This window comes from Amia ocellicauda, chromosome 6 (genome assembly GCF_036373705.1).
Source record: "Amia ocellicauda isolate fAmiCal2 chromosome 6, fAmiCal2.hap1, whole genome shotgun sequence".
Classification (NCBI taxonomy): domain Eukaryota; kingdom Metazoa; phylum Chordata; class Actinopteri; order Amiiformes; family Amiidae; genus Amia; species Amia ocellicauda.
In genome coordinates, this window is record NC_089855.1 from 46352176 (window position 1) to 46360182 (window position 8007).

General features: G+C 33.3%; 1 long non-coding RNA gene across 1 annotated transcript; it reads left to right on the forward strand.

Annotated features, from left to right (window-relative positions):
• The first annotated feature begins 995 nt into the window (after positions 1 to 995).
• Positions 996 to 5152, forward strand: LOC136751823 (uncharacterized). Its single transcript, XR_010817090.1, has 3 exons — positions 996 to 1164; positions 1530 to 1606; positions 4604 to 5152. It is a non-coding gene; the product is annotated as an uncharacterized LOC136751823 (long non-coding RNA).
• The last annotated feature ends 2855 nt before the right edge of the window (positions 5153 to 8007 follow it).

Below are 8007 nucleotides of genomic sequence, written 5' to 3' on the forward strand. Positions count from 1 at the left end.
ACACATGCCTATGTAAATATTTCTGTTATGTGCACATTTTAGGTCTTCAACATATTGATAATGGCAAAAATGATTAAGGTTTAATTAAAAAAATAGACAGCTCTTTGTCTTTGGTTAAATCCCTCTCACTTTGTAACTTTTACTAGTAAGTCAAATTGAGATTTGAAAAGTTGGTACATGTGAGACAGAGCCAAGAAGGTGTAATTCAGACTGTAAGTTTATGTACATGGGTAAATTACTTTTGCTAACCTAGTATAGTACTATATACCAATGGTTTATTGTCCTTCAGCCTAAATCATTTTGTATACCAAAATACCACCATGGTGAATGCCATATTCTGAGTAATGTACTTAAACTAGTGCTAATCATGCTCTGAAACCAACCCATAGAGAACAAGGTGAAATCTGGATTAATGGCAAAGCACAGTCATAAACTGTCAACATAATCAAGCCCGGGTAGGAATATAGATGTCTAATTGTTCTGAGCACTCATCTAACATTTCATAAAGAAAAGCATTTCAATCTAAGCAACTGTTAGGTATATACTACGTATTCCAGTTATTTCACTGTAATAACAGAAATGAGAAGTTCAATTCTTTAGCACACTCACAGAAAACCATTTCTCTTTTTAAACAGTAGATAGCCAGTTTAGGCCTTCATCTTAGTTATTTCTAATAGCAAGAGTGCTTAAAATGATTCATTAAATTATATATCCTTGTTCCCCCTTTTTCTTACTGCTCTCATGAAATAACATTTTATTCAAGCAATAACAAGGTAGCCTAAATATATAACATATCTTAAAGTACAAGTCATCTGGAAGCTGTGTACGGTCTCAATGCATTTGATGCTGAGGATTAATTCAACTGAAAATGGTCAAAACTGTGGACTTTTATTGAATGTTAAATTTGACTGTGTCCTCTCTTAAGGAGCTGCTGTCTGGGGGCGTTGCTGCTTTGTGTGTGTCCAGTGCCATTTCAGATAAGAGAGGCTCTGCAGGACAAGCAGGACAGAGACCCGTCTCACAGACACTCTGCCTGCTGTGCATCTCCCTTTCCCCTCTCCACCGCTCACAGCTGAACGATACTCTGAATCTTACACAGAGCGCTCAGCTTCTGACGCTGATGGCAAGACCGGGCCTGGCTCCGAGCCTGAGGAAAGCCATGAGGTAATTCAAATTGATTTAATGTATATACTGTGAAATGTCAGATTGAAAGTGGATTATTTTCTTAATGTTTGTATTGTTTACGTATTTCACGTATTTCTGTACAGTTTTGTGTTGACGAGTCCTACATCAACATGAATGTGAATTTCAATGTGAAGAGCACGTGTCATGCTCTGTAATGCAAGGGAGCAATGAGGGGCTGTAGAGACACTCATAAGAGGAGCAGATTTAACACTTTTTTATGAACTACTCCTGTGTTCTATTTTAATAGAATATGAAATGTAGTAGAAAGTTGTATCAGGTCAGACCACTGGACAGAAACACCCCACCAAGTCCGAGTTTTCATGCTTCTGCCCTTGTGTTACAAGTCACCTACAAACTGTTGACAGAGTGGATGAGGGTCTACAGCAGAGGTTCCCCATCCTGCGGTTGTGACAAAGTCAGGGTGAGTTTTGTTTAATATGTTTTAAAATTATTATTATTATTATTATTATTTGTATTTATTAATTTGTACTTAAAAATATGATAATTATGTCAAATTAAATAAAAAGTATAAACTACATTAATGTACATAGTAATACAACAGTAATACATATGATACAAAAAACATGTCTTAGTATTTTAGGGGTTGGAGGCTAATTGGACAATGTTAAAATGGGGTAAGGTTTTGAAGCCCTGGCCTACAGAGTCATTTTAAACCCCAGCGCACAGCATTGTCTAAGCCCTGCTACCCGCTCTCAATGCCGTTGTTGGCTCTGTATTAGACAAGTGTCTAAAAGTTGCATGAATAAATTAATAATACCCCTGTGCTACTGGTAAACCTGTACGTTTACATCATACTTTGTACTATGTTGAGGGTGAGCCTATTTGGTTCTGTGTCTGTGAAATAAGCCATTTTACAAAACATAGAGTTTGTAGTGATTTTTCAGAGTTTCAGGGTTTAGTAGAATGCAGTTTTGGGTCGTCTAAATATGACATTGTGCTTATTTCAGTCTGCTGTGTGTGTTTCCTGAAGACTGATTGCATTTTCACTATGTAGATTACTCCTAGAAGTTATATAAATAATTTTACAAAACTTAAAATTTGCAGTAAATACCATTTGTGCTTAAAATATCCTTGCTTTGTGGTCCCTATTTCTGTGTTTTGTATGTGTTTCATGGTTGCAGTTGTCACCATGTATTTGTAGGTTTGAAAAATAAGGTATTTCCAAAGGAATAGAAACTTAAGTGTTTCTCACTTTATTTACAATTGATACCTGATATACTTTGTTGCCAGAATCAGGTATAACTTTGAAAAAGAAGCCAACAGTAAAAGACTTAATAGAATATATATGGAATATGCTGGAAATGTTATGGAATGACATTACTCCGTACAGGTCAGTGTTTCTTTCTGTCCAATGTTGGTGTTGTGAACCAGAAGTTAATTACAAGTATCTGTACAACATTTTTTGGAGTATCTTTTTCAACTTCTGACTATGTTCCATGTTGTAAAATGCTTGTTTGTCACAATAAAAGTCACCATTGTGTGTGTGTGTGTTTGTGTATTTTATGAATTCTATACATTTGAGCACAAACAAATGATATTATATATATACATATATATAATTTTATACATATGAGTACTCACAAATAGTGCTTCACTGTGTCTCTCTCTGTGCTTCACTAGTCTTTAGTGTCTATTGATAAATAAAACAAAATATTTGTATTATATATGTGTGTGTGTGTGTGTGTGTTTGCATATATATATATCTATATATATATATATATATATATATATATATATGTATGTGTAATGACATTAAATGCAGTATATTCTTATATATGATACATGTTAAGGCTATGTTTGAGCATTCACTAATGTAACAAATATAACATAATGTAACAAAGTACAGGGCTGGTCAAAATGTACAGATATAATTCTATACATTTCACTGTTGTTCTCTAAGAAAAGTGGTGTATTTGACTTTAGTGTCTTTTCATAAATATAAACTAAAGAGATATAGGCATGTGTGTTTATCTGTGTTTGCTTAAATATATATGTAATGAAATGCAGTCTATACATTTCTTAATTGATTTTTATCTTACCTTTTTACCAGTATCATCCTAAGCCTTAATCATAAAACATATAAACTAAAAACACATGGACGTATGTCCATGTGGGTTCAAATCCCACTCTGGGTAAATATTCATTTTTCTTTTTTAATTTACTAAACCAGTATCATAATACAATATAACCTTAAATATATATAAAATGTATATTTTTCTTTTTTTAAATTTACTAAAACAGTATAATCAAACATTATAATCTAAAATAAAATATATATGTGTATTTACAACTTTCATTTTTCTCAAATGTATACAATATAACCTAATATATATAAAAAAAATATTTTTTTTATTTACTAAAACGAATTAAATATTATAACCTAAAATAAAATATAAAAAATATTTTCTTATTCTCTTTTTATTTAATAAAACAGTATCATTAAACAATTAAACTAAATATAATAAATATATGTATTTAAAACTTTTCTTATTATTTTTTATTTACTTAAACAGTATCTTACAACAATATAACCTAATATATATGTATTTAAAACTTTTATTTTGTAATTTACTAAAACAGTATCATACAACATTATAACCTAATATATATATTCTCTTTTTATTTACTTAAACAGTATCATAAAACAATATTACCTTAAAAATGTATATGTATTTAAAACTTCTTAATTTTTTAATTTACTAAAACAGTATCATAAAATAATATTATGTATTTAAAACTTTTATTTTGTAATTTACTAAAACAGTATCATACAACATTATAAGCTATTATATATATTCTCTTTTTATTTACTTAAACAGTAGCATAAAACAATATTACCTTAAAAATGTATATATATTTAAAACTTTTCTTATTCTTTTTTTATTTACTAAAACAGTATCATAAAACAATATAACCTAATATATATGTATTTAAAACTTTTATTTTTTGATTTACTAAAACAGTATCATACAACATTATAACCTATTATATATATATTCCTTTTTTATTTACTTAAACAGTAGCATAAAACAATATAACCTTAAAAATGTATATATATATATTTTAAAAAAATTGTATTCTTTTTTATTTACTAAAACAGTATCATAAAACAATATAACCTTAAAAATGTATATGTGTGTATTTAAAACATGTTGTATTCTCTTTTTATTTACTTAAACAGTATCATAAAACAATATAACCTTAAAAATGTATATGTGTGTATTTAAAACATTTTGTATTCTCTTTTCATTTACTTAAACAGTATCATAAAACAATATAACCTAAAATAATATATGTGTTTAAAACTTGTATTTTTTAATTTACTAAAACCGTATCATAAAACAATATAACCTTAAAAACACCGTTTATGTTATTAAACATTACACCTCCACACCAGCAGGGTGAGGTACCCTCGGACCCTCACCACGATGGATGTCACCCTAGCAAGATGGCTACCATCTTACCAGATGACCTATGACCTCGATTTCTGTTGAGACATTCAGATGGTAGAGTCAGAATTTGGCGTAAACAGAATGAGAACATGGATCCATCATGCCTTGTTACCACTGTGCAGGCTGGTGGTGGTGGTGTAATGGTGTGGGGGATGTTTTCTTGGCACACTTTAGGCCCCTTAGTGCCAATTGGGCATCGTTTAAATGCCACGGCCTACCTGAGCATTGTTTCTTACCATGTCCATCCCTTTATGACCACCATGTACCCATCCTCTGATGGCTACTTCCAGCAGGATAATGCACCATGTCACAAAGGTCGAATCATTTCAAATTGGTTTCTTGAACATGACAATGAGTTCACTGTACTAAACTGGCCCCCACAGTCACCAGATCTCAACCCAATAGAGCATCTTTGGGATGTGGTGGAACGGGAGCTTCGTGCCCTGGATGTGCATCCCACAAATCTCCATCAACTGCAAGATGCTATCCTATCAATATGGGCCAACATTTCTAAAGAATGCTTTCAGCACCTTGTTGAATCAATGCCACGTAGAATTAAGGCAGTTCTGAAGGCGAAAGGGGGTCAAACACAGTATTAGTATGGTGTTCCTAATAATCCTTTAGGTGAGTGTATAAGTCCAACTCAAAAAGATCCATGCAAACTGTTGCCTCCATTTTTTTAAGTAATTTGAACACCTAATTTTTTAAAGTGTATGCCGAGCAGGAACTGGTTAAAAGATGAACTGAAAGGGAATTATCCTTGTGGCAGATCATCTTGTTCTAATACATACACCACATCCACATTCAGGACATGAATACTCAATTCAGGATTTTATCAATTGCAACTCTACTCATGTAATTTATATGCTTAAATGTCCTTGTGGGCTAGCATATATAGGACAAACTAAGAGAAATTTAAAAATACGCATATCAGAACATAAAGCTGCTATTCGCAATAACAATATGTACTATGCTATAGCCAGACATTTATAAAAAAATGAATCATGGATCAGCATCTAGTTTGAAATTTGTGACAATTGAAAAAATAGCAGTTCCATTAAGGTTAGGGAATATAATTAAACGTTTGTTAAACAGAGAAGCATTTTGGATTTTCAATTTAAAAACAATGGAACCATATGGGTTAAATGAAACTCAGGATCTTAGTTCTTTTTTGTGAATTATGTGTCAATTGGCTTTGGAATGTGATAAGTTTTATAGGGAAATTAATTGTTTAAATTTGATTATTTCATGGGGAGTATGGTGAGTGATCATGTTTATATGAAAATACATTGTCATTATTGTTGGGATATAATTGATATTAATGATTTTATCATCTTTCTAAAATTAGGATCAGTATATCAAAAGTATGCAGTCTGTGCCCTAATTGCAATGGATATTGGAATTTGATTTAACTTATTGGTAAAATTGGTTAGGGTAGTGGTTTATAAGAATTGTATGTTTAATATATTGTGATATGGCCAATGAATATATGATAATTGTTTTACATTTGTTTGTAACTAAAATAACTTGATCATTTGATGGAATGTAATTATTGGGAGAGGGTGGGTCTGATTTCTTAATTGACCTTTTAATTGTGACTTTGTAATTGTTATTTAAAAGACACCTGCTAGGTAATAGTAAAGGCTATCTGATGAAGACACAGCAGTGTCGAAACGCGTTGTGAGTGTGAGTTATTGAATAAAATGAAACTGTAATAATATAAAAGTCTGGTCTAAATAACTAATAAGTAAGAGTGCGGCTACAAAATTTAATTTTCTTTATAAATATATACACTCTACTATTAAAGGAGTGTATAGGCTGACACGATGTCAGCCTGCAAGGTGGAGTCCATGTTAATTCCTCTGTCCAGTGAAAACTCACCCAAATAATAAACACTATTTCACTGTTATTTTTATCCATAGCATCCTTCCAATCAATCCACAAGATCCATGTGGGATTTAAATATGAGAGCTGTTGGATTGTGTGTTTTCTTCCTCCTACACTATAGTTTTTCAAATGTTTAAACAAGTGAACTAATTATATTCAAGGTTTGCTTTTCTTCATAAATGTTACTTGTTCACATTTTTCTCAGCAAGTGGCTGCATAAAAAAAAATAAACACCTGTTGAATCAGTCTTTCAAAATAAAATTAAAACAGGATAAATGCACACACTTTAAAATAAAATATATGTGCAATCCGCCTTAGGCTTTAATCATCATGACTTTAGGACCTTTCATGCTGCATGTCAATTTACATTCATACTTAAATGCACACCTCCTCAAGATGACATAAAAAGACTGACAGCAGCCAAGACTGTTACACTTCCTGGGACAGAAGCATTCATCGGTAAGACAGCCTTCTATTGCAGTTACATTAGTTAAAATGTGCAGTATTGTATAAAGTTCATATTTAAGGCCCATATACATTAGTACGGCAATACTGTATATGCAATTCCTCTCTAATAAGGGTATTGGAAAATGGGATCACTAGTGTGATCAGGGGTTCAGGAAGTGCAGGATCTGCCTGTAAACGCTCTCCTGTTTAACTCTTGACCACAGAGTCCGCTGCTGACGCTGAGGATATAATCATTCACTCAGCCGGACCAGTGCACAACACTCCTGCTGTCGGCATTTCCCTGTCCTGTCACTTCAGGGATGTATAGAAACTCCCAGTAGGGTTGCCTCCCGTTCCGTAATCAAGAGCAAAATGATGTGTTCAGTTTTGAATCAATAATTCCATACCCAAGTGACAAAAATAACGCAGTTGCGAACCACAATGAAACCATTATTCCTTGGTAAACTTTTCTTGAGAGTAAGTCGTTAAATTGCAAGCACGGAAGGTTAGATCTCTACTCTGCGTTCTAAGTCTGCGCAGACTTTTCGCAGACTCTGCGACGACACTGTCCAAGTTCTGCGTCTCCATGAACGCAGCCCGAACAGACGACAGCAGGCGACACAGTGCGCACAGCCGCGCAGCTGCTCAGGAGGGTCTGTGCAGGAGCAGCCGCGGCTGCACAACAATCAGCGAGCGCTGCATGACCAAGACTTCGGTGAATGATCTGCGCCAGGCTGGCTGCAAGGAGTGACACCAAGTATGAGGACAGTCAGATGATTTAAACAACAGTGATATAGGAATTAAACGCTAGAAAATAAGGTTTAAAGTTAAATGAATTCTTCTAATTTTGCTGTTTTGCAAACTCTTTTAGTCTTTAAGTCCTGTAAGTTGCAAGGTGGGGCCTCCATGGATCGGACTTGTTTGTACAGCACATCCCACAGATGCTCGATTGGATTGAGATCTGGGGAATTTGGAGGCCAAGTCAACACCGTGAACTCGTTGTTGTGTTCCTCAA